Source organism: Phascolarctos cinereus, unplaced genomic scaffold (genome assembly GCF_003287225.1).
Source record: "Phascolarctos cinereus isolate Bilbo 61053 unplaced genomic scaffold, phaCin_HiC Scaffold_4;HRSCAF=312, whole genome shotgun sequence".
Taxonomy (NCBI): domain Eukaryota; kingdom Metazoa; phylum Chordata; class Mammalia; order Diprotodontia; family Phascolarctidae; genus Phascolarctos; species Phascolarctos cinereus.
In genome coordinates this window covers 180,948,699-180,972,894 of record NW_027555847.1, presented here as the reverse complement: position 1 = coordinate 180,972,894, position 24,196 = coordinate 180,948,699, and the positions used below count along the sequence as shown (strand labels likewise).

General features: G+C 37.0%; 1 protein-coding gene across 2 annotated transcripts in view; it reads right to left on the bottom strand.

Moving 5' to 3' along the window:
- The window catches only part of PIP5K1B (phosphatidylinositol-4-phosphate 5-kinase type 1 beta), a 334,132-nt gene that overhangs the window by 209,637 nt on the left and 100,299 nt on the right, over positions 1-24,196 (bottom strand). The gene's annotated exons all lie outside the window — the stretch shown is intronic.

Sequence of the window (24,196 nt, the reverse complement as noted above, 5' to 3'; positions counted from 1 at the left end):
GACACTTCTACCAATGCAAGTCAGAATTGACCTGAACAGAGCAGAGGCATCAAACAGTTGCCTAAATTGGCCAGATCAGATTAAAACGAAATTGGAAAATATTTAAAAAATAAATAAAAATATAGAACACAGATGTTAATATGCCTAGTTGTTACGCATATAGTTTGCTTTGTGTATATTTGTTTGCATGTTGTCTCCCCCATTAGATTATAAACTCCTTGCAGGCAGGGACTGTCTTTTGCCTATTTTTGTATCCCCAGCATTTAGCACAATGTTGGGCACATAGTAGATGCTTAATATTAATTGATTATGCGAGTTTCTAAGTCAGTATGCAACTACAGGGATCCTTATGCATAGTTTAATGGCACCTGTTTTTAGTTGAGTTTGACATTACTGATCTAGAGTACTGACATGAAACCAGTATGAGTCAGATGTGGTACTTGAACCCAAGTCTTCTTGGCTTTGAGACTGGCTCTCTATCCGCTATGACACGTTTACATCACATTTGGCCTGTGCTGCGCGCCGTGTGCCTCATTAAAGGCTTTTGGGAGGCTTGTGAAAGGATTTTGGGTAGCCTGCAAAAAATGCAGAGGATGTAAAATGGGCATGCACAACATACTGTCCCTGAGCTGCTTGGGTGGGCCACCCACGGGCCATATGTTGTGCAGGCCTGCACTATGCCATGGTTTCTTTCCTACATTTAATATAATTTGAAAAACATATTTTATGATTGTATATAGAAAGCACAATAGTTCTGGTCAAGATTGTTTCCATTAAAGATATGTGACACACAAAAAAAGCATAAATAAAAGCATGAGGGGAAAAAAGGAGGAGAAACCTCTTGGTAGAAAGGACAGTGGCTGAGTTTAATTTCTTGCCATTACATCTTTTTTTTTTCTTTTGGTGAGGCAGTCAGGATTCGGTTACTTTCCCAGAGTCATACGGCTAGCAAGTGTAACATATCTGAGGCTGGATTTGAACTCAAGTCCTCCTGACTCCAAGGCCCAGAGCTCTAGCCACCTAGCTGCCACTCCATTACAACTTTTTAAAAAAAAATTTTTTGAGTCCCAAATTCTCTCCTTCCCTCCCTCTCCTACCTCCCTCATTGAGAAGGCAAGCAATTTGATACAAGTTATACATGTACAATGACACAAAACACATTTCCATGTTAGTCATGTTGTAAAAAAAAAACGCAAAGAAAATAAAGAAAAATAAAGAAAGTAAAGAAAAAGTACGCTTTGATCTGCATTCGGACTCTATCGGTTCTTTCTCTGGAGATGGATAACATTTTTTCATCACAAGTCCTTGAGAACTGTCTTAGAGAGAATTGCTAAGTCATTCAAAGTTGAACATCATACAATATTGCTGTTACTGTATACAATGTTCTGGTTCTGCTCATTTTACTTTGAATCAGTTCATGCAAGTCTTTCCAAGTTTTTCTGAGAGCATCTTAGTCATCATTTCTTATAGCACAATATGATTCCATGACAATCACACAACAACCTGTTCAGTCATTCCCCAATTGATGGACATCCCCTCAACTTCCAATTCTTTGCCACCACTAAAAGAGCTGCTATGCAGAGTTTTGTATATAGGTCTTTTTCCTTTTTATTTTTTTAATGTCTTTGGGACCTAGTAGTAGTATTCTTGCCATTACATCTTACAGACTCATTCAACATTACATTTATTCTGTTTTTGGTATACAACAAGATCCAATTTATACCATTTAAAATGTTTTTTACTTTCATATCGTATACATTTTAAGACATTTTATGAACTTCTCCCCCTTTTGCCCTTCTCCTCCTTTTTTGTCAATGACAAGTAAGCAAAAACATCCAATACAATGACCATATCTGAAAATATACACGATATTGTCCCCTAGTATTCCCCTTGCTCTACCAGGAGGAAGGAGAAACATTTCATTAATTATTCTCCAGGACTATTAGCACCAATTCACACATATTTCCCCACATTTTTATGAATTCTTTATATTCATCATGTCTTATTGCTCAGCATTATTTCAATACATTCCTATGCCAAAAAGAATTTTTAGATATTCCCCAATCAATGGACCTTCACTTTGTTTCCAGTACTTTGATACCACAATGTAGGCTACCGTGAATATTTTGGCATACATTAGGTTTTTTGTTTGTCTTAGACCTCCTGGGACTTGTAACTCTTTAAATCATAATATTTGTATAATCTTTATCTATCTGTTCCCCATCAATTAGGTATTTTATACTTTAGAAATTTAATTTTGTCATATTTGTGTGCTTATTTTAATTGGTGAATAAAATCTATAAACTGGCAAGTCATCTAAATAGTATAAAATCTACTAATTTTGATGTAAAGAGATAAATGTTATTTTATAATTCTACAATTTTAATTGAGCCAAATACTTTAACAAGTGACTTTAAAGAAATTACTTCCCCCCCAAACACTTGTTGACTTATGATCAACTAATAAAACAAGAAATTAACTCATTATTAATATAATGATCATGTTTTATGTCTCTATAGTGCTTTATGGTTACAAATGAATTTCTATTAGATTTTTTTTATTCATTTAGTCTCATTTTAGTCCCAAAAGAATCTTGTGAACCACATATTAATTGCTCATATTTTGTAAATGAAGAAACTGAGGTATAGAGTAGTTAATTAAGTGATTTGCCCATGGTTTTACAGCTAATAAGCAACCAGAACCAGATTTCAAACCCTGGTATTCAATGTATTAAAAATATATTTAATCCTCCTTATCCCCCAAATGTAACCTCGAGCTCAGGTTAAACTACTGAATCACCTCTTAGAAAACATATTTAGTCAGTACTATTATTATTTTAATTTGCCTACTCAGATCTTAGTAATGTGTGGAGCAATTCAACTGAATCCAACACAGTATTTATTAAGCACTGTCCCTGGTTCTGGAAATGTAAGAACAAACATGAAAAATAGCTCCTGTTCTCAAGAAGTCTAAACTTTACATGATACGATGTGTCAGTGCTCCAGCAGTGGGTCAAAGAATGATGACAATCATCTGATTATAATATGTGAAATCATACAGGTTGAACATGTAACATAGAAATGAAGCTCTATATTGCAATGAAGGCTAATTTATAAAAAGAAAACTAAAGGTAAAAATGATTTATAATCTTTCATAATTTTTACCACATTTAAAAAGAAAGATTTTCATGCTTTTTGCCAGAATATAAAACAAAAAGGCCAAATCCTTCATTTCATTTCATACAAGTAGAAAACCCCGGAGCTACCATGTACACAGTAGTCAAAAAACATGGTAACAGTGATTAAAGGGGGCAGATGCAGCCCTTGTATTCATCCTGTAGCCAATTTTTAAAATGTCTATTTTTGAGGGCATAGAAGTTTTATTAAATGCACTTAATATATATATATATATATATATATATATATATATATATATATATATATATATATATATATATATATATATATATATTTTATTTGCACAATGAAACCCAGACTGGGTACACATTACAAATGTCTAGACACATCATATGCCATTTCTTCACAATACCTTAAACTCTAAGTCCTGCATATATTCACATTAATTTAAGTTCTGTTGCCACTGACAAAAATAATTTAAAGTCAGGTCCATTTTGAGTGTCCCATATTTTAAAAAATGAAGCCCAACTTCTGAAACCAATTCCAACCTAAGATGGATGGCACCCGTCCAATATGAATCCAGGGGGGAATACTAATCAAAACAAATTGCAAGATGCGACGCTCACATTTTTTCATAAAACACTTTCATCAGTTCTTAAACTGGCTCTTCCAAACTGAATAAAACAGATAAGCTGGCATCACATGTAGACAGTACCAAGCACACAGTAGGCACTACACAAATGTTCAATGAAATCAAATAGCTATAAATGGAAATAAAAGGCTCTAAAAATGTAGCAGTCATAATTCATTTTCCCAATAAAAGTTGTACTATAAAAACTTTAAGCCTTTTTAAAATGGAGCATTCACTGTGCATATTAGATAGTGAAAAGTATTCTCTAAAAACAACTGAACAATTTATTGCTTTCAATATAGTGTAATTCACATTTTTTTTCCATGAAAATGCCATTATTGTACCATTCTCTCCTGGCTCAATTTTAATTTTAAACACACAATAGCAGAAACTGTGAATAGAAAGAAGCTCACGACCATGAAAAGAAACACACATGTATGATTACACTTCTCAGACTCTCCATTTGGCAGTTGTTAAAATATCCATGCCAACTGAAACAATATCACTGCTTTTTAATGTCTTCTCATAAACATGTGAGTAATCACCGCAAAATTCAGTCCAATGGTTGGCTATTTTGTCCACAGCCTACCAAAGATCCAAATGTTTGGTTTAAGTCTACAGGTTTTATCCAGATATTTATTACTGTACAGATTAAATTACATTTTAAACTTCTCATTAAAAAATAACCTGGATTATTCCTTTTCAGTGTCTTTCTTTAAATGTACTTCATTTTTAGTTTCAAGAATCTCAGGAAAGCACATTAATAATTATAGTACTTGATTATAAACCTTATGCATATGAAGACAGGGATGACTAATTGATCAAGTAATGCACTCCCAAATTCATGACTAAACTCTAAGGTTTGGTTCTGCCATTGCTATACTCAGTAGTATCTTGCTCATCCATGAATATGAGCTAAAAAGTGGTAAAATAAAATAAGTTAATTTTTTTTAGATCTTTAAGGTTTAAGAAGCACTTTATATGTTGTAAGAATTACTTGATTCTCATAACAACCCTCTGAAGTAGGAACAGTTACCTCCATTTTATGGTTGAAGAAATTGAGGCTGAAAGTTATTAAGTGACTCCCCCAAAATCACAGGATCACACAGTTGACATCCCTTTTCTTCTTAAAATTTTTGTTTACTTTTTCAATTCATAAAGAAATTCTTTCCCTTCCACTTCCCCTCCACTGGAAAAAAGAAAAACAAAACCCTTGAAACAGGTATGCTTTGTCAAGTAAAACAACTTATTGAATTGGCTATGTCCAAAAATATTGGTGGTATTGTGCACTTGAATCCATTACTTCTGTCAGTAGATGGGTAGCATGTTTCATAACATAGTTCTTCTAGGATTGAGATTTTAAATATACTTTGTATTTATTTACTTGTATATCTTTCTATCCATCACCCCTACACCAGTTAAGTAAAATGTATGTTACTGGAGGGCATAAATTGTTTTTTTTCACTTTTTACATATGTATCCCTAATGCCTAGCATAGTGTCTCCACACAGTAGGTACTTAATAAACATCTGTTGAGTTGAATTCAATGTGCCTTTAATCATTCTTAAATGTCTAACCCATGAGAATAAAATATTAATTAGGTATCACCAGTTTATACTTTTGATTATTCTTTCCACAAACGTAGTTAGGAACTGTACACTGTACTACCTGGGGAAAGTTCAAGAAGACACAGATGTGGGTTTTGAGGAATTTACAGCCTAGATGTAGAAGCATGATTAACATGGGAAGTAATACTTGAGAGAAAGATAATAAAATAAGTGATCATTATACATGGTCCAGAAGCAGAGAGATGATAAAGGTTGTTGAAGACTGGACCACATGAGAAGGTTTCATTCTTGGAGGAGGTGAAATTGAATTGCATTTTGAAAGATGGGTACAATTTGGCTAAGACGAGTATCTCCCTCTAGTTATTTAAAGAGAAAGGATTTCCAGTATGTGGTGGGGGTGAGAGGAAAGGACATCATAAATAATGGCATTAAAGGAAGCAATAGCAAAGCTTTGTTTTGTTTTAGAAGACTGACCTGACTCCAGTGGAAGGATGGGGGGAGGGGGAAGACTTGGGTAGACAGAGGATGGGGGAAATGGCACGATTATCATAGACAAAGAATGTATCACATATCATCTACTGGCCAGCCTACCGATAATGTAGCCTCCACATGACACCAGCCTGATTTTCAGTCAAAAATTCAATAAGGATTTATTAAGCATTTACCATGTTATTATCTGCCATGCATGTGTGGAATGCTGGGAATACAAACGTAGAAAAAAAGATAGTACCCACTCTCAAGGAGCTTATATTCCAATATGGTAATAGAAAACAACATATTAAAGGGGCTGAAAAGGATGTGGGTGGGGAGAGGAGGAGTCATGGTGGAGAAATTCAAAGAATCAAGAGCAGAGCAGGGAAGGGAGTGAAGGAATGAACATGGCTGGCTTGGGTATTTCCTCAAAATGGTGGTTCTGGGAGGAAGTCACCCATTGAAGAAAGGGCTAGATGAGTAGAGGGATCTCAAAGAGTGAAAAGGTTGCAGGGCAAGGGGCATTGGAAAGCAAAGTTCATCACCAGAAGTATACATAAAGTCTTCCTAACATGATAGAATATGCCAGGGTTTGTGTTCCATCACTAGACTTGGAGACTCCAAGGGCCTTCTTCACACTACAATGAGACATCAGAGTACAGCTTCTCCCTGAAACAAAGGCCCATTTTTTTCAACACCAACACTCTTCCAGTGATGCTTGTTGTTTAATCATTTTTCAACAGTGACCAAATCTTTGTGAGCCCATTTGGGATTTTCTTGGCAAAGATACTGGAGTAGTTTGCCATTTCCTTCTCCAGCTCATTTTATAGATGAGGAAACTGAGGTAAACAGGGTTAAGCGTCTTGCCCAGGGTCACACAAGCTAGTAAGTGTTTCAGGCCAGATTTGAACTCAGTAAGATGAGTTGTCTTGACTCCAGGCCTGGCCCTCTATCCACTGTGCCACCTAGCTGCCCCAGTCATACTAAATGACTGCAAACAATGGAATACTACATCCTCTAAAGAATTAAAGTTATGATTCACCCACAGGGCAATGGAGAAACATATGGTAGGTATAAATATATTGGAGTATATTGCCAATGAAGAATTACTCCCCAGAAGCCATGTGGAAGATCTCAATGAGGTATATGATGAATGTTGTTAATTCATTCCGAAATACAACTAAGCCACAATTTTCATAACTATATTAATAGTTCACATTTGCAAAGCACTTCAGCTTGCAAAGTGCCTTACACGAATTATTTCATTTGACCCTAAAGTGGGTTGAGAAAAAGGTTAGCACAAACTCATTTTAGCTAAACAGTTTTACCACATGGCCATACAGCCCAGTCACAGTCCTCTCCTGCTGTCTCTTACTCCAACCCTGCTTTCACAGCTCTGCATCAGCCTGTCCTTTCCACTCCCCAACAATAGATAGGGCACCCATATACGGGTGGCGTTACCCACCTTCCATCTTGGTAATCTTTGAATCATTTGATGTCATTGTTGTGGCAAGAGCTTCAATTCTCACGACAGTCTCATCACAAGCATATTTTGGGATAAGTTGACTGTGTGCCCAGTTAAAGTTGGAGTCTAAAAGCTATTTACATGTGAGAATCACAGATACTAGAAGACAAATTCCTGTTGTCAATACCAGTGTTCAAGATTGGTTCTTTTACGGGCAGCTAGGTGGCTCAAGGACCTGAGTTCAAATCTAGCCTCAGACACTTACTAGCCGTGTGACCCTGGGCAAGTCACTTAACCTCAATTGCCTAAAAACAAAAAAAAGAGTCAGTCTTTTGAGACAGGCTAATTATCTATAGACCCTTTGAATGTGCAAGGGGTGGTTATTCTCCTATTCTCCTAACGATTATTGGGAAGATATCAGAAGCAAAGAGCTGAACACATCAAAGAGAATACTGATGGTATGCTAGATAAGTGAACTCATCTGTGAAAGGAATAATAAATTGTATATAGTAGTTTTATAGTTTCATATGTAAACATCTTTTTTATTGTACTATGTTATGGAAATGCTTGTTTTATTCCATGAATTAAAAATAAAATTAAAAAAGAAAACAAGGAGAAAATCTTATTAAAGGAAAAGTTTTATTTATTGATTTTCTTTTTCTGCTGGTGGAATCAAGTAAACAAACATCTCTTGGAATCGGCGTATTAACTTCTTATAAAATACTGGAACACAGTTTTTAAATGGAAGAAAAAGCCAGTGTGTATTTAAAATTGGTATAATTTAGCAGTAGGAACACTGTACCACTTACCAGCATGTCTTTTATACTTAATATAAACTAAGGTGGGATTAGTTAATATTAGTGCTTTTCCGGTAAAATTAAAAAAATTCCTCCATCAATAAGTGTATTGAGTACCTACAAAAGTGCCCCCCACTTACATAATCTTCTTATGTAAGTATGCCGACAATTCTTGATAATAAAAATAATAATAGCCATAATGATATGATAAGCCTGTTGGTGGACATGGATCTGAAATATGACCTAATTTTAGACCTGGCACTAACTCTTGTTTTAATTCTTATCACCGTGTAGAAAGCATAACCTAAATTTGGAGACAAAAAGAAGTCATAGGTTCAAGTATCAGTTCTTCCACCAGTAGGTGGACTATAGTAGCTATGTGACTTTCTGCAAGTCATTTCACTAGTCTTGGCCTTGGTTTCTTCATCTGTAACTCAATCGATTAATTAGCATTGATTAAGCTCCTGCTATGGGTATTAAGCACGGAGGTAGGTGCTAGAGATACAAATAAAAATGTTGAACTGCCCCTGCCTTCAAAGTACATCCAAGGACAGGTAGGTGGATTAGATGGTCTTTAATGTTCCCTCTCACTCTTAACATTCTGTGAATCTACATAAGATGACATGCCAACTCCCCATGCCAAACTCAAGGAAAGAAAATGAAAATAATCATCATTGAACTGAGAGGCAATGGACAAGAGAATTAATTGGCAAAAATTATCTTAGCACACTCTTCTCATTTGGTTCCTAATTGGAAGGAAAAATAATTCTCACTGTGACCAAAGAATACAGGATGCAAGAATAGGCATACAGTTCAGTATTCCAAACACAGAGGATGATGATTTATTTGCCATTTCTGGAGCTTTCCACATAGACTCCTTTCAGTTTGTTCTCATAGCTACTCATGCATTCTCATTGTATTTTCTTCTTCCCCACTGACCCTGGAATGGCACAAGACCCTGAAATCAGCTCTGTCTCCGGAGCAAACACACATCATTCAATCTAAAAGAATTTAACACAGCCTCAGTCACAAGACAAACTGAAGGGGTCATTCTTATCAGAAAATTTGAAAAGCAAAGATTTCAATGGGAGATTTATGCTTCTAATGTAGCATATGGCTTCCTCCCTGTCACCTCCCCACCCCATGCCCTATAGAGACTGTATTGATGGCATTTCAATGCCAAAAAAATAAGAAAGAAAAAGTTAATCTTCTGTCCATCTAATGCCTCTTGGCATCCCTTATTACCCTGTTGGAAGAGGCTCAACTCATTCTGACAAAACTAAATCTTTAGGTCATGTGTAGTGTTAAATTCACAGTCACTAACTTTATAATCTCATTAGAAACACTATTTTAGTGTCTTTGTTTCTAACAGGAAAAATCTGTCCCCTGTTCTCTCAGGTTTAACCTTAATCCAATACACTGGCAGTTGCCTCAAAAGCCCATAACATTTCTGATACATCAACTCAGAATATTTTCCTCTCACCCCGAGCATCACAAAGGAACATCATAGGATGATGGCTTTAGGGCAGATTTCAGAGGTTATCTACTTCAAGATGTATTTAAATTTCCTAAGTTCAACCTATTTAAAATTTTTTTAAACCTCTATAATATTAGTCAGTCAGTCAATAAGTAATTATTAAGAACCTACTATGTTCCAGGCATTATGCTAAGCTACGGATACAAATACAAATAAAAACAAAGACAATCCATTTTGTTTACCCATTGGGGAAAATAAAATTCAGTTTATTAAATGTTTCATGTAACTGTACCCAAGTTTTTCAAAACAGGAAACTTGGAATTTTTCTGTATAGTGACTTTTTAGTTCTACCTTTCATAATCTAGAGATCAGAGTGTTGCTTTCACATGATGCATACAGTGTCTCATGACTGAAGTTTGCTTTGTTTTAGAGTATCTGTATTCCTTGTATTTTTCATGAGCTATTTTGTAAACAGGGGATGTATTTCTCCATTAAAAACACAATAAAAAACAACACAATTCCCCCTCACCCCTCAAAAAAAGACAACGCCTGCCGTCAATGAACTTACATTCTAACAACAGAATACAACACACAAAACTGAGGCTAAAAAGCAAGAGGTGGGAGAGAAGAGAGGATCATTATTAATAATCTATCAGGGAAAATATTTGCTTTTTCCATGTTAATCCAGCTAGAGGATTAGATCCAATTTCACCAGGAGAGTTACCCAAATTTAGGACACTCTGGACATGCCATAGATCATTCTGTTTTGATTTGCTGGTTAGTGCTTGGATTGAGTACGTGGGGATACCGGTTGTCTTTACCACTTATTTGAGGAAACAGCACAAGATTGGAAACCATGAACTCTGGACTCAAAGTCTCTTTTTGCTACTAACTAGCAGCCTGACCTTGGTTACTGTCATTCCTTCGGCCTCAATTTTACCATCTGTAAAGCAGGATTATTGGATTACAGAGAAAGAGTTGGAAAAACAGGATCACAAATTTAGAGCTAGAGGAGTTCTCAGATATTACCTAATCTAACCTCATTTTACGGATGAGATAACTGAGACCTAAAGAGGTGAAGGGGGCTGACTATGGTCACACAGGCAATAGGAAACAATCTATCAATAAATCAAGAAGCATTTATTGAGTGTACCTACTCTATACAAAGCTGTGGTGCCAGGCAGTGGGAAAACAGACAAAAATGACAGCTCCTGCCCTCATGGAGCTTATGGTCCACCACAGGAAACATGAATACATGTAAATATAGAGAAAATAAACACAAGATAAGGCCAAAGGGTAGACATGAGCAGCTGGGGGGACTAGGAAAGGCCTCATGTAAGAGGTAACATCTGAGTGGAAATTTGAAGGAAGCCAGAGATTCTTAGAGGGGGAAGGTCATAAGAGAGGACATTCCAGGCATAGGGGAAAGTGTGTGCAAATGCATAAAGATGGAAAGATGGCATGTTAGAATGCAAGGAACAGCAAGAAAGGTAGTTTGGCTGGCCACAGAGTGCATTCAGGGGAGTAATATGTGATAAGCCTAGAACAGTAGGCCAGAGCCGATCGTGAAAAGTTTTAAATGCCAAACAGAAGAGATTATATTTGATCCTACATTCAGTAGAGAGTTTTCTGAACAAGGGAAAAATGTGTTCAGACCCCAGAGGTCTCCAAGTCTCTAAGGTCACTTCATTCTTTAAAATTCAATCATTATTTGATTTTTTTAGGCACATAGTCACAAATCTCCCCCTCCACATTTTCTTTCTTCTTCACGTGAAAATAATTATGCTCATGACCTCTCTGAAAGAGGTATTTATAATATTAGTGAGTGACATCGAAAATATTTTAATCCTTTATTTTTCCACTAGTGATTTTAAAGGCTGTCAGGTATTAGGAAATATGATCCAGAATCTGGAAGGCTAAAAGTTTTAATTGATTCATATAAAAGAAATCATTCTCTTTTATGGAAATAGGGGTTACATCTATTTTTTACGAAATTATCCAATTAAGCCCCAACATACTACTCACTTTCTATAATGGAAAACTTAATATGGTGTGGGTAGCCAAGGGCAGGGGTCTCGTTTTTCATCTTCTTCATGGTTCATTCCAAGTTGGTTACAACGCTTTGCACGTGATGTGCACTTAAAAGATGACTGTTGAATGCATTCATAGATATTAGCTTTCAGAAAAATTAAATAGATCATCTTTCTTTGCTGTTCCATGCCACCAATCTCCCAATCTGACATGTGCTTTCATAAATGTAGGGAACTCCTAGTAAGCAAACTCCCTCTTCCAGTGTAAGATCAGCAAAGGTTCCTCAGAAATTCCTCATTCGACTCTGTCATCCCCACAAGCTCCCTCTTGTTGCCAAAATCCTAGGTCATCTCATCTGTAAAATGAGGTTAGACTAGGTAATATCTGAGATACGTTGGCTGCCTCCACATCTTCATCTCTGATTCCCTTCTCAGTGCCTTGCTGTGTGCTCTCAGCCATACCACTTGACTGGAACTCCAAGGTACCAAGAATCTCTTAACTTCAAAATCCAATTGTCTTTTTTTTTCCCCAGGCTTTATCCTCTTTGACTTCTCTGGAGCTTCTGATACTTTTAACCTCTTCTTCATTCTATGCCCTCTTCCCTTGGCTGCCATACCATTGGCTCTCTACTGGTTTTCATTCTACCTCTTTTGACTTCTCCTCCTCTTCAGTCTCCTTTGCTAGATCTACATTGATCCCCTTAGCATGGTTGTTCCGCTGGTCTTTGTTCTGGGTACTCTTCTGTTCTCTCTTTATGTATGCTTTTTTGGCACCCCCATCAGCTTTCATGGGTTCAGTCTATATACATCTATGCCTACATATAATTTACATATATCAATATCATCTATACACAAACGACTGCCAATTCTATATGTTTTTTTTTTTTAAAGATATTTGGGGTTAAGTGACTTGCCCAGGGTCACACAGCTAGTAAGTGTCAGAGACCAGGTGTGAACTCAGGTAGGTCTTTCTGACTCCAGGGCTGTTGCTTTATCCATTGTGCTGCCTAGCTGCCCCTATATATCTGGTCTTAAAGCTCTTGAGTCCCTGCCATGTATCATCAACTGTCTGCTAGGTATTTTGTGCCTAAATTCACATATCCAAACAACTCATTGTCTTCCACCCTGAACATAACATTCCTCTCCAAACTGACATTTCTATTGGAGGTAACAAGATCCTTTCCAGTCATCTAAGCTTGTAATAGATTGTAAGCTCCTTGAAGACAGAGACTGTCTTTTGCCTCTTTTTGTATCCCTAAGGTTTAGAATAGTGCCTGGCACATAGCAGGTACTTAAAAAATTGGTTGATTGATTGAATCATCATTGATTATTGCCTCTTCCTCAACCCCTATATCTAACTGGGCTGTGAAGCCTAGTCAAATCCACTGGGAACACATTGCACCCAGCTGTCTCAAACAGCTGCTGCCCAAGTTATGACACATCACCTCTCACCTGGATTTCTATGATTGCCTTCTAATTGGTCTTCTGTTTCTAATCATCCTCTTCTCTAATCTGTCTACCACACAAGGACCAAAATAATCTTTCTAAGGCCTAGGTCTGATCATATCACTCGCCTGCTCAAAACTTTTTAGTGGTTCCCTATTACCTGTAGGATAAAATTGTGGACACTGTAGTCATTTAAGGTCCTCCATAATCTCACTCCCACCTGCCTTTCACTGTTCCAGCCTACTTTATACAAGTAACTTTCATGGATTCTAAATTGCCTTGCATGAATAATAGTTCAGCCAAACTGGACTGGAGTCGATATTACATTTCCCACCTCCTAGCGTTCACAGAACTCATTGCCTTGTGCCTACCATGCACTTCATTCTTGTCTCTGCCTATCATAGTACTTGTTTTTCTTGAAGGCTCAACTCAGGTGCTAATTCCTCCATGAAACCCTCCCTTATCTCCCTAGTTATTTGTGAGTTTTTCCATTTGCTCCAATTTCTTTTGTACAGGGTACAATGATTTTGATATCTTAAAACTGCACTAGGACTTTTGGGACAATCTGTATCATACCTATCTGTGTACACATCATGCTTTGAAGCCAAGGACTTTTTTTTCTTTTAAGTATCTTTATGTCCAGAGTAAGGGCAGGCACCTAATGTTGGTTGATTTGAATTAAATGCGTAATTAAAGGGATGGTTACTGAACATCTAGAAAAGGAGATGATGATCACCCAAAGGGAGTATGGCTTCATCAAGAATGGGTCATGCCAGAAAAATTTCATTTCCTTTTTTTTGACAGGTTTATTAGACTGGCAGATCAGGTAAATAATGTACATATCATTCATCTAGATTTTAGCAAAGGAAGTCTTTCATATTATTACTGTGGAAATGATTGAGAGATATGGGCTTTATGATAGTCAGGACAGGCAAAGCTGAAATTATTCAAATGGTTGGAATACGATTTTATGATGATTTTATGTCAGCTTGGCATGAAGTCTACAGTTAGGTGTCCCAAAGATCTGTGCTTGGCCCTGTACTATTTACATTTTCATCAATTACTTGAATTAAAGTCAATAAATGGCATACTTACCCAATCTTCAGATTACAAAAAGCTAGGGGTGAGGGGAACTAGAACCATATTTAGGGATTAGGGAAAGACATTTAGTAGGTGCCAACAGCATAGTGCTAGAACTGGCTTCCTCTTCTTCTCTGCCTACCTTCAACCACTGGCCACATGCTTTTGGGCATGCTTCCTTCCTTATCCTTCAGTAATTTAAATAACCCATTGCCCCAAAGCATGCTTCCTTCCCCAGATGGTTCTATCTCCACCTCAGCTTCTCCTTTTCCTAACAGCAGCCCAGTCCCTTAGCAGTATACAAATTCCAGGATCAATTTCAGGATCCCAGGACAGCCTCTCCCACACCAGCTTTTCTCATGCCCCAAACTGCTAATTCCAGTTGTGAGAATAATTAAAAGGCTGGATAACAGAATTAGGATCCCTGAAGCCCTCTAGAGACAAGCACTTCAGGATGAGTTACAGAAGATGAAATTTGGCATAAATGCAAAATCTTATTTGAGGGTTCAAAAAACTAACTTTTATAAGAATAGAATTACTAAGGGACATGGCTAGTTAGTTCATTTGAAAAAGATCTAGGGTTGTTTTTTTTTTTTATGGACTTCATGCTGAAGGTGTATCAGCTATCTGATAAGGCAGCCAAAAAAGCTATTGCCTTCTCAGGCCAAGTTATTCAGAAGAGGCCCATTGCCCTGGATAAGAAAGGTCTGCCTTGGTCAGACCATATCTTGGGTAGCATACCACATTTAGAGACAATGTTGATAAAACAGAGGCTATTCAGAGGAAGGACCTAAGGATAACATCATGTGAAGATCCACTACTTACAGAGAGTAAGAGAAGGAAAGACATGGAGGAAGTGAAGGGGAGGAGAAGATATGAGAGCTGGCAATTATATCAAGAAAGACTAGTACATATACAGTTTATATGTATATAATATTTTCAGTTGGGGAATGGCTTAACAAGTTGTGATGCATGATTGTGATGGAATACTACTGTGCTATAAGAAATGATGAGCTTGATGATCTTAGAAAAACATGGATAGACTTGTACAAAATAATGAAGAGTGAAATGCACGGGACCAAGAAAATGTTGTATATGGTAACAGCAATATTGTTATAAGAACAATTTTGAGTAACTAAGTCATTTTGACTATCATAAATAACCAAATTAACCACAAGGGACATATGAAGGAAGATGCTATCTGCATCCAGAGCAAGAACTGATAAATAGATGTATAGGATGGTATTACATATACATATTGGTGTCTAATGATAGCCATCTCTAAGGAGGGGGGAGAATAAAAGGGAAAAAAAAAGAAAGTTACAGGACAACTTTATCATATATTTAAAACCAATAGCAAGTTGTACATAATAGATTTGCAGTTTCATAGGCAATCATCCTTTTTTCTATCCTAGTATGTTATAAAAATGTTTGTTTTATTTCTTAAGTTCAGAATAAAATAATTTTTTTTTAAAGTGAAGAAGCATAGCATAGTGGATGAAAAGCTGGCTCAGAGTTAGGGAGACTTGGGTCCAAGGCCACCATTAACACAGGTAATGGGACTCTGGGTAAATGGGCAAATCATTTAACCTTCCAATGCCCCAGGCAGCTCTTTAAAGCAGCAGGTGCTGCATCTGTATTTGAAGAGGGAGTTGCCTCACCAGGTGTTCTGGAAGTCATTGTAATCAACAGGTGTGATTCCTAGAAAAAATGTGTGAAGCACTATAGCATACAGTCTCTCATGAAAGCATTATGGCAACCCAGGGAGATAGACCCTAGGTATAATCCCCCCCATTTTACAGACCAAATAATCATAGATCTTAAAAAGCTGGAAGGGACCTAAAACTTTAGCTAGTTCAATCCCCTTATTTTATAGATTAGAAAACTGAGGAACAAGGAGATTAAGTGAATTGCCCAAGGTCAAACAAATAGTAAAGCACCAAAAACAGGATTTGAACCCAGGTCCTTCAACTCCAGAGCCTGAGCTCTTTTCACTGTGTGATGCTGCCTTTCTATGAGACAACTTAGATTTAGAAAGGCTATGACTTGCCCATGGTCATAAGCTAGTAAGTGTTATCTCAGAAAGCAAGATTTGAACCAAGGTCTTCCTATCTCCAAGTCCAGCACACTTATAATAATCATAGTAGTAGTAATAATAATGATGGTGATGGCTAGAATTTTAAAAGTACTTTAAAGTTTGCAAAGCACTTCACAAATATCTCATTTTCCCCCTTACAACAACTCTGGGAGGTAAGTACTATTATTATCCCCTTTTTACAGTTGAAGAAACTGAGGCAGAGGTTAAGTGACTTGTCCAGGGTTGCCCAGCTAGTGTCTGAGGCCACTTGTGAACCCAGGTCTTCTTGACCCCAGGTCCCACACTCTATGCAACGTGACATCTGGCTGCCTTATTTCATGAGAACAAAACCAGAAGCAGCAGAGAGACAGAGATCTGATGTAGGAAATAAACCTCCCAACAATTAGAACTGTCCAAGTATCAAACTGGTTGCTTGGCTCCTCAGGCTGAGTTACCACTTGGGTGTATTACAGAAGTGATTCTGGATCGGCACTCTGAAAGAATTTCTACAAAGTGTTAGGTTCCAAAGGACTCCTGTTGTCCTTCCCTTCCCCCTATATCGCCCTCTCCCTTCCCAGGGTAATGATTAAATACTAGCTCTTTCTTTTCAAAAAATCATAAAATCCTTGGTAGTAGGTTTCAAGTATTTTATTACATATACTGCATTTTATTATGTATTGCCCTCTGAGAACCATGTGGGTGCAGTGAACAGTATGGAGCTTTGTCTGGGAGACAGACATCATATGTATGTACTCCCACCTTTCTTCCGGGTGTAGCTTACTGGTAGTTAATTTTGGTTTTCTATTTTAACCCCATGAGGACAGACTGCAGATGTCAGTAATGTTTCGTAGCTATAGTCTGCCCAATATTTGTTCCCTGATCATGTCAGGTTTCCTATAGAAACCTTGATGTGAAAAATGTCATGGTGAATACACCAAAATATTTCTAGCAGCACTTTTGGTAAAAGTAAAGGACTGGAAAGGAAGATGCCCACCAAGTGTGGAATGTCTAAAAAAACCCAAAACTGTGGTACATGAATCTAATGGAATATTACTGTGTTATAAGAAGCAATGGATACTGAGAGTTCAGAGAAAGAAGGAACTGATGTGAACTGATGCAAAGTAAAGAAGCCAGATTAGGAGGAAAATGTAGACAATGACCACAATGATGTAAATAGAAATAATAAATGGCTATAAAATGAAACTGGAATCTGTGCAATTATAATGATCTAGAAAGTGGCCTTGAAGAGATGAGAAAATACACCTCCCTCCCTCCTTGGCAGAGTTGGGAAAAATGGGTATAGAGATTATGTATAACATCTGACTTGGTTGATATGTTGGTTAGTTTTATTGAACTGCTCTCCCCCCACCCTTCTTGTTACCAGGGATATCTCGCTGGTTTGGAGATGATAGATATCTCTGGAAATGAATGTGATGTAAAAAAATTTAAAAGCAATGGTATGGTGCCATTCAAAGAGCAGTAGGTGGAAAGTAAAATGATGGCTCTACACAACTATGTGATCTTAGACAGGTCACTATTCTCTGGTCCTCAGTTTCCTCATCTTGTAAAACAAGATGGTTGGATATACTGATATTTAAGTTTCCTTCCAGTTCCACTGTCTATGATGATCCTATGCTTAGAATATGAGTAGAAATGCTCATATGGGTGAAAAGCTCTTTGAGAAAGATTCAGAGTAATGAAAACAATGAAATGTAGTATATTTGGAGGAAGGGTGAGGGACAAGAGCATGATTTTCCTGGCCTGAAACTGAGTGAAATTTGAGATGACGATAGAATCATCTGGTGCTCCTTCCAACTATTGGTATTCCCCTTCCCATACTTATCTTGACTACTTTGTATATATTTGCATTAATTCATTTGATAATAATGCTGTATGTATTTATTTTTGTATTTGTTGTCTCTCCTATTAGAATCAGAAGCTCCTTGCAAATAGGGATAATTTCATTCTTTGTATTTACATCCCCTCATTTAGCACAGTGCCTGGCACAAAGTGGACATTTATATAAATGCTTTTTTTTAGTATTAGCATCTGCGAAAATTAATTCAGTTTGAAAAAAGATCAATGGAACCTTGAGCCAGAGTGAGTAAGTGGGATCCACTTCTATCGCCAACTCCCTTTCCAATTCTGAATTCTCTCATGCTCCCTATGTTATAACAGAGTTGCACATGGTAGGAGGGAGGCTTAGGAGAAGGACCAAACCTATAAGATCAAGCTTCAAGTACAGGACATGGCTAAATTCAAGGCAAACATAATGGACAGGTTTGACTTACAAAGCAGGTACTAGTCACGAAAGGTGGACAAAATCACTTTAGTATACACACACACACACACACACACACACACACACGCTCATTAAGAACAAGTCCAATATAAACACAGAATTTCAACTTTATGACACCTACCCCCAATTTTAAAAAAATCCATTTGTATTACATAATGACATATTTAAGGACTTTGTAGTATAAATGTGAAGCTGTTAAGAAGCTGTCTGTGAACCAGCTATGTGTCCCGTGGCTATGTCATACTCAACTATGCTAGCTTATTTTTCAGTGTTCTCTCATTTTTTTTTATTCCCTAGGATGACATTTACTTAAAAGGAATCACAAGCCCAAATAAACACTTCATGCTTGATTACAAAGCAAACTGAAAATGAACAAAGGTAACATTTTTCTTGCACAAGAGAAGCTGAATTCAAATCTCCATTCTATATTCGAACTTCTAAGTTGCCTGCAGGACATTTCTATTGGCACGTGTCACTGGCACCTTAAACTCAACATGTCCTAAACCTCAATCATCACCATTCTGCTAACCATGTTTTTGCCTTCTGACTTTATTATTTCTGAAACCAACCTTTATTCAATTCATCTAAACCATGGGATTATCCTGGACTCTTCTTCACCTCTCACACTCCTAATAAATGAACAAATTCTGTCAATTTTCCCAAATATCTCTGATAAAGCGCTCTTTTCTCAACTACATAGAGAATTGAGTCAAATTTGTAAAACTAAGAGCCATTCCCCAATCGATAAATGGTCAAAGGATATGAACAAGCAGTTTTCAAAGAAATTAAAGCCATCTATAGTCATGTAAAAATGCCAAATCACTATTGATTGGAAAAATGCAAATTAAAACAACTCTGAAGTACCACCCTATACCTATCAGATTGGCTAAAACGACAAAAAAAAAAAAGAAAAATGACAGATATTGGAGAGGATGTGAAAAAACTGGACACTAATGATGCACTCTGTATCATCTTTTGCACCATTTCCACCACTACCACCCTTCTTGAATTATTGTAATAGCCTCTTAACAGGTCCTCTCACCTTTACTCCCTTATTTCTATTTCTTTCCTTTTTTTTTAAGGCAATTGGGGTTAAGTGACTTGCCCAGGGTCACACAACTAGGAAGTGTCAAGTGTTGGTCTAAGGCCACATTTGAATTCAGGTCCTCCTGACTTCAGGACTGGTGCTCTATCTACTGAGCCACCTAGCTGGCCCCTACTCCCTTCTTTCTCATACATCAGTCATACTGCTATAAGAATCAGAGGAACATAGACTTAGGGCTAGAAGGGTCTCAAAGGATCTTCTAATCTAATCCCCCATTTTACAGATGAGGAAATTGAGATTTAGAGAAGTAACTTGTCCAAGGTCACAAAGCTAGTAAAGGCGCAGAGCTGGGATTTGAAGTCAGGTCCTCTTTCTGTTGTACCATAACACCTCATGTCATTTTTCTCCTAAGTCTTCAGTAGCACTTTACTGCATACTAAATAAAGTTCAAATTCCATGCTTAGCATTCAAGTTCCTATACAATCTGGCATTACCATATCTTTTTAGGCTTATCTCATTTCATTCTCCTCCATGACTTCATGCTTAGCTTTCAATTTCCTATATGATCTGGTATTACCCAATCTCTCAGTCTTATCTCATTTTATTCTCCTCCTTGCACTATGTTCTAGCCAAACAAAAACTATTTATTATCTGCTCCTTAAACACGCCCTGCATTTTTCTATTCCCATGCTTTGACAAACACTGTTGCTATGCTTGGAGAATCCTCCTTCCTCTCTTTGCCCACTTGAATAGCACCCACTCCATGAGCCTTTTCTCAATGCTTCCATTAACAACTTTTCCCCTCATATCTAAGACAACACTTTGTTTTGCAGTTCTCTCATATGATTATCATGTAATATTATGTTACAGTCATCACTGTGTGTCATCCTCTTGTTAGACTGTCAACTCCATGAGGCTAGTGTCTTAACTAAATCGAGACCTAGTTCTATGCACATATAAAGCACTAATAAATGTTTTCTAAATTCAGCTCATTTGGTTCAGGTTGAAAAATATATTTTTGGACATGACCAATGTGGGGATTTGTTTTGCTTTGACTATGCACGTTTTTGACAACTGATTTTATTTTTTTTCCCTCACTGGTGAGGGGGAGAAACATTGATTTTTGTTAATTGATAAAAACAGTCCTTATTCTAAAAGTAATAAATAAATTGAGCTGAATAAAGTAACAATGATGAGGCAATCTACTCTCCTTTTCACAGAGAAATGATGTATGAAAAATAAGACATATATTTTTAGACATGACCAACATGGGAATTTGTTTTTCTTTAATATGCAGTTTTATTAGAAGGATTTTGTTTTTGTTTTGTTTTGTTTTTCCCTGGGGGGAGGGTTCATGGGAGATAAGCAGAGAGGAAGGTTAGGGATAGGATTTCTTTTCCCCCTTCCCTCCAAAACCACAACAGAACAGAAAAAAGGCCAGAAGGAATCACAGACAGGCCAAGCAGCTTTGAGAGTTGCATGTTGGAATTTTTATGGTCTACTTTGACAGGAAGGGCAAGTTCACTGTAGAGGAAATTTGCAGCTTTATGTACAATCTCCTATGCCACAATGTATATTAAGATGCTCATTTTGTTTGATTTTTGTTGACCTCAAAAATGTTTTTAAAAAATGAAAAACATTTCAGTTAGAGTTATTCATTATAGGCTAAAAAAGTTCATTCACACAGCTAAAGTTCTCAGGGGATTTCATATGACACTAAGCTTTAATGACAGGGATCCTGGCTGTTTTGAGAGACAAAGTAGTCCCTCAAAACAGTCTCTGAAAGTGAGAGATGGTGGGAAAGCAAAACAAAGCAAAATACCCACTACCTTTAGAATCAGCAGACCAAGGTCCAAATCTTGGTTTTATCACTTTCATATATGCAATGTTGGACAAGTCAGTTAATTACCCCGGGCCTCAATGTTGTAAAATTAGGGATTTGGATTCCATAACTGCTACAGTTCCTTTGGAGTCTAGAACAACGACCCTTGGGCAAATGTTTGTTGAATTGAATGAGATACCAGAGAAAGGCTTTAATGAAGGACAAATAACAATAATTGAGAAGTAAGTGGCTTATTCTTCTTTGTATCTCCTCAAAGAGCTGAGCACAATACCTTCACTTATAAGGTGCTCAATTAATGTTTCTTGAATGAGTGAATAAATAAATAGCACATCCTTTGAAATTTTGAAAGTATTTGAGAGTGTAAAAAATTTTCTCCTCTTAGTTCTTGTCCCCTTTCAATCATGTCTGTAGTATTAACTTTCCTGTCAATGATCAGATTTCCTTTTTTTTAAAGCATACTTCAAATTAGTACCAGTTCTTATTATAAAAATTTTTGAGTCTAAGCTTTCCAAATTAATTATGATTCAGTGGATACAAGGCTTTAAAATGCAAATGGAGAGGAAAATGGCAATTTTTATAAAATTGAATTATGAGGAGAGAAAATTATTTCAGAAATATCTTCAAATGCAATCAAAACACTGCATAGGTTCACAGGACTACAGATATATAGCTGGAAGGAGCCTCAGAGACCATCTAAGCCCATGTCACTTATTTCATCACTGAGGAAAGTGAGGCCTGGAGAGAACAGATAACTTGCTCGAAGTCACATTAGGAAAAAGTGTCAGAGTAAGGATTTGAACCTAGGTCCTGACATACAATTGAGTGTTCCTTTCACTCTACCATGAAGATTTACTTTGGAAAACTTCCCAAAGTTGGAAATATTCATAAACATTCAAATAAAAATGCATTATAATATGTGTATTTAATAACAGGTTTACATGTGCCAGTATCCTACATGGTTTAAATACATTGTCTATGACCACCAATTAGTCAATCAACAAGCATTTATTAAGTGCCTACTCTGCACCAGACACTATTCTAAGTGCTGGGGATAAATGATAATGGTGAAATTATCTCTGCACTCCAGGAGTTTACAGTCTAGCCAGGGGAGACAATATGTACATGCATTCATACACACCCCCACAAATAAACAAAAGGTATCATATATACAACACTTAATATATGCAAGTCAGTGGTGCTGAGCTAGGGCTAGTACAATGAGATCAAAATCAAAGCTCCTTGGGGGCAGCTAGGTGGCACAATGGATAGCACACTGGCCCTGGAGTCCAGAAGACCTGAGTTCAAATGCAACCTCAGACCAAACACTTGCTAATTATGTGACCCTGGGCAAGTCACTTAACCCCAATTGCCTAAAAATTAAAAAATTTAAAAATCAAGGCTCCTTGTCTTCAAGATACTTACAATCTGGTTATGGAAATATGCTCTGTACATATGATAATGTCAGTTCAATTCAGTCCCCATATTAAGAACCTAATATATAAGAGACACTGTTCTGGGCATAGACAAGAACAAAATATTCCTTACATAAGGAATCACTCTACTGGAGTAATACAACACAAAAGACCGATAAATGTAACACATGGCTCACGAGCAAAGATGGACACAGAAAAATCAAATAGAGTTCTAGGCATATATAATATACTAGCTGTGTAATCTTGGGCAATTCACCTAACCTCTGTTTGCTTAAGCTTCCTTATCTGTAAAATGGTGATCATCATAGCACTCACTTCCCAGGGTTTTTGTGAGAATTAAATGAGAAGCTATTTGTAATGTTTATCATAGTAGGTACTTAATAAATGCTATCATCATCATTATTATTATTATAATGAGAGAGCACAAAGATTATTAGGGGTGGGTAGGAATCAAGGCAGATTTCAAAAGGATGGTAATACCTAAGTTGTCCTTTGAAGGCAACAGATAAAAAAGGAATATGTATTCCAGGCATAGGGGATCCCTGGTATGAATGCATGGAGCTGAGATACAATATGTTGAATTTAAAGGGTAGCAAATTGGAAGGTAGAATGAATAAAAAAAATGATGATAAACGTGGCTGGACAAGTAGATTAGGGCTAGATTATGGAATTTCTTAAACGAAAGCCTGAAGAGTTTGCATTTTAGCCCAACTCTTTCAGTGCAATGAAGTTTTCTTGGGAAGGGTAATGTCATCATGGTCAGACCTATACCTTAGGAAGAATATTTTGGCAGCCATATGACAGAGAGACTGGAGAAGGGAGAAATCAGAGGAAGGGAAGGAGAAAAATTAGAAGGCTGTTGTCATAGTCTGGGTCAGCTGTTCTCATCAAAATGGGACTCCTGGGAATCTTTGAGATCCTTTCCTAGGGTCCATGACGTCCAAACTATTTTCATAATGATGCTAAGACATTTTAATTTTTTATATGGTAAATGTTGATATAGCCCACATAAACAAAAGCTCTTTGTGGAGTGGGTGGGCAATCATTTTTAACAGCGTAAAGGGTTCTTGAGATCCAAAATCTTGAGTAGAGGCCTGTACTAGGGTGAGTAAACAATAATCTGTGCATAATTAAAAACTAAGAAGAGGGGACAGAACACAGTAAGATTGAGATGAATCTCAAGGAGGTAAGACTTGAGCTACCAAAGATTCTAGGAATTAAAAACAGCATGCATGGGTAGTGGGCAACTTAGAAGGGGGGAACCAGCATAAACAAAGGCATACAATTATTAGTTTAATACTTTGTAAATAAAGCAATAGAAATGGCAGTGGAATAGTAGAAAAAGAGCCAGTTTTAAAGCCAGAAGACCCAAGTATAAGTCTCACCTCTGACAT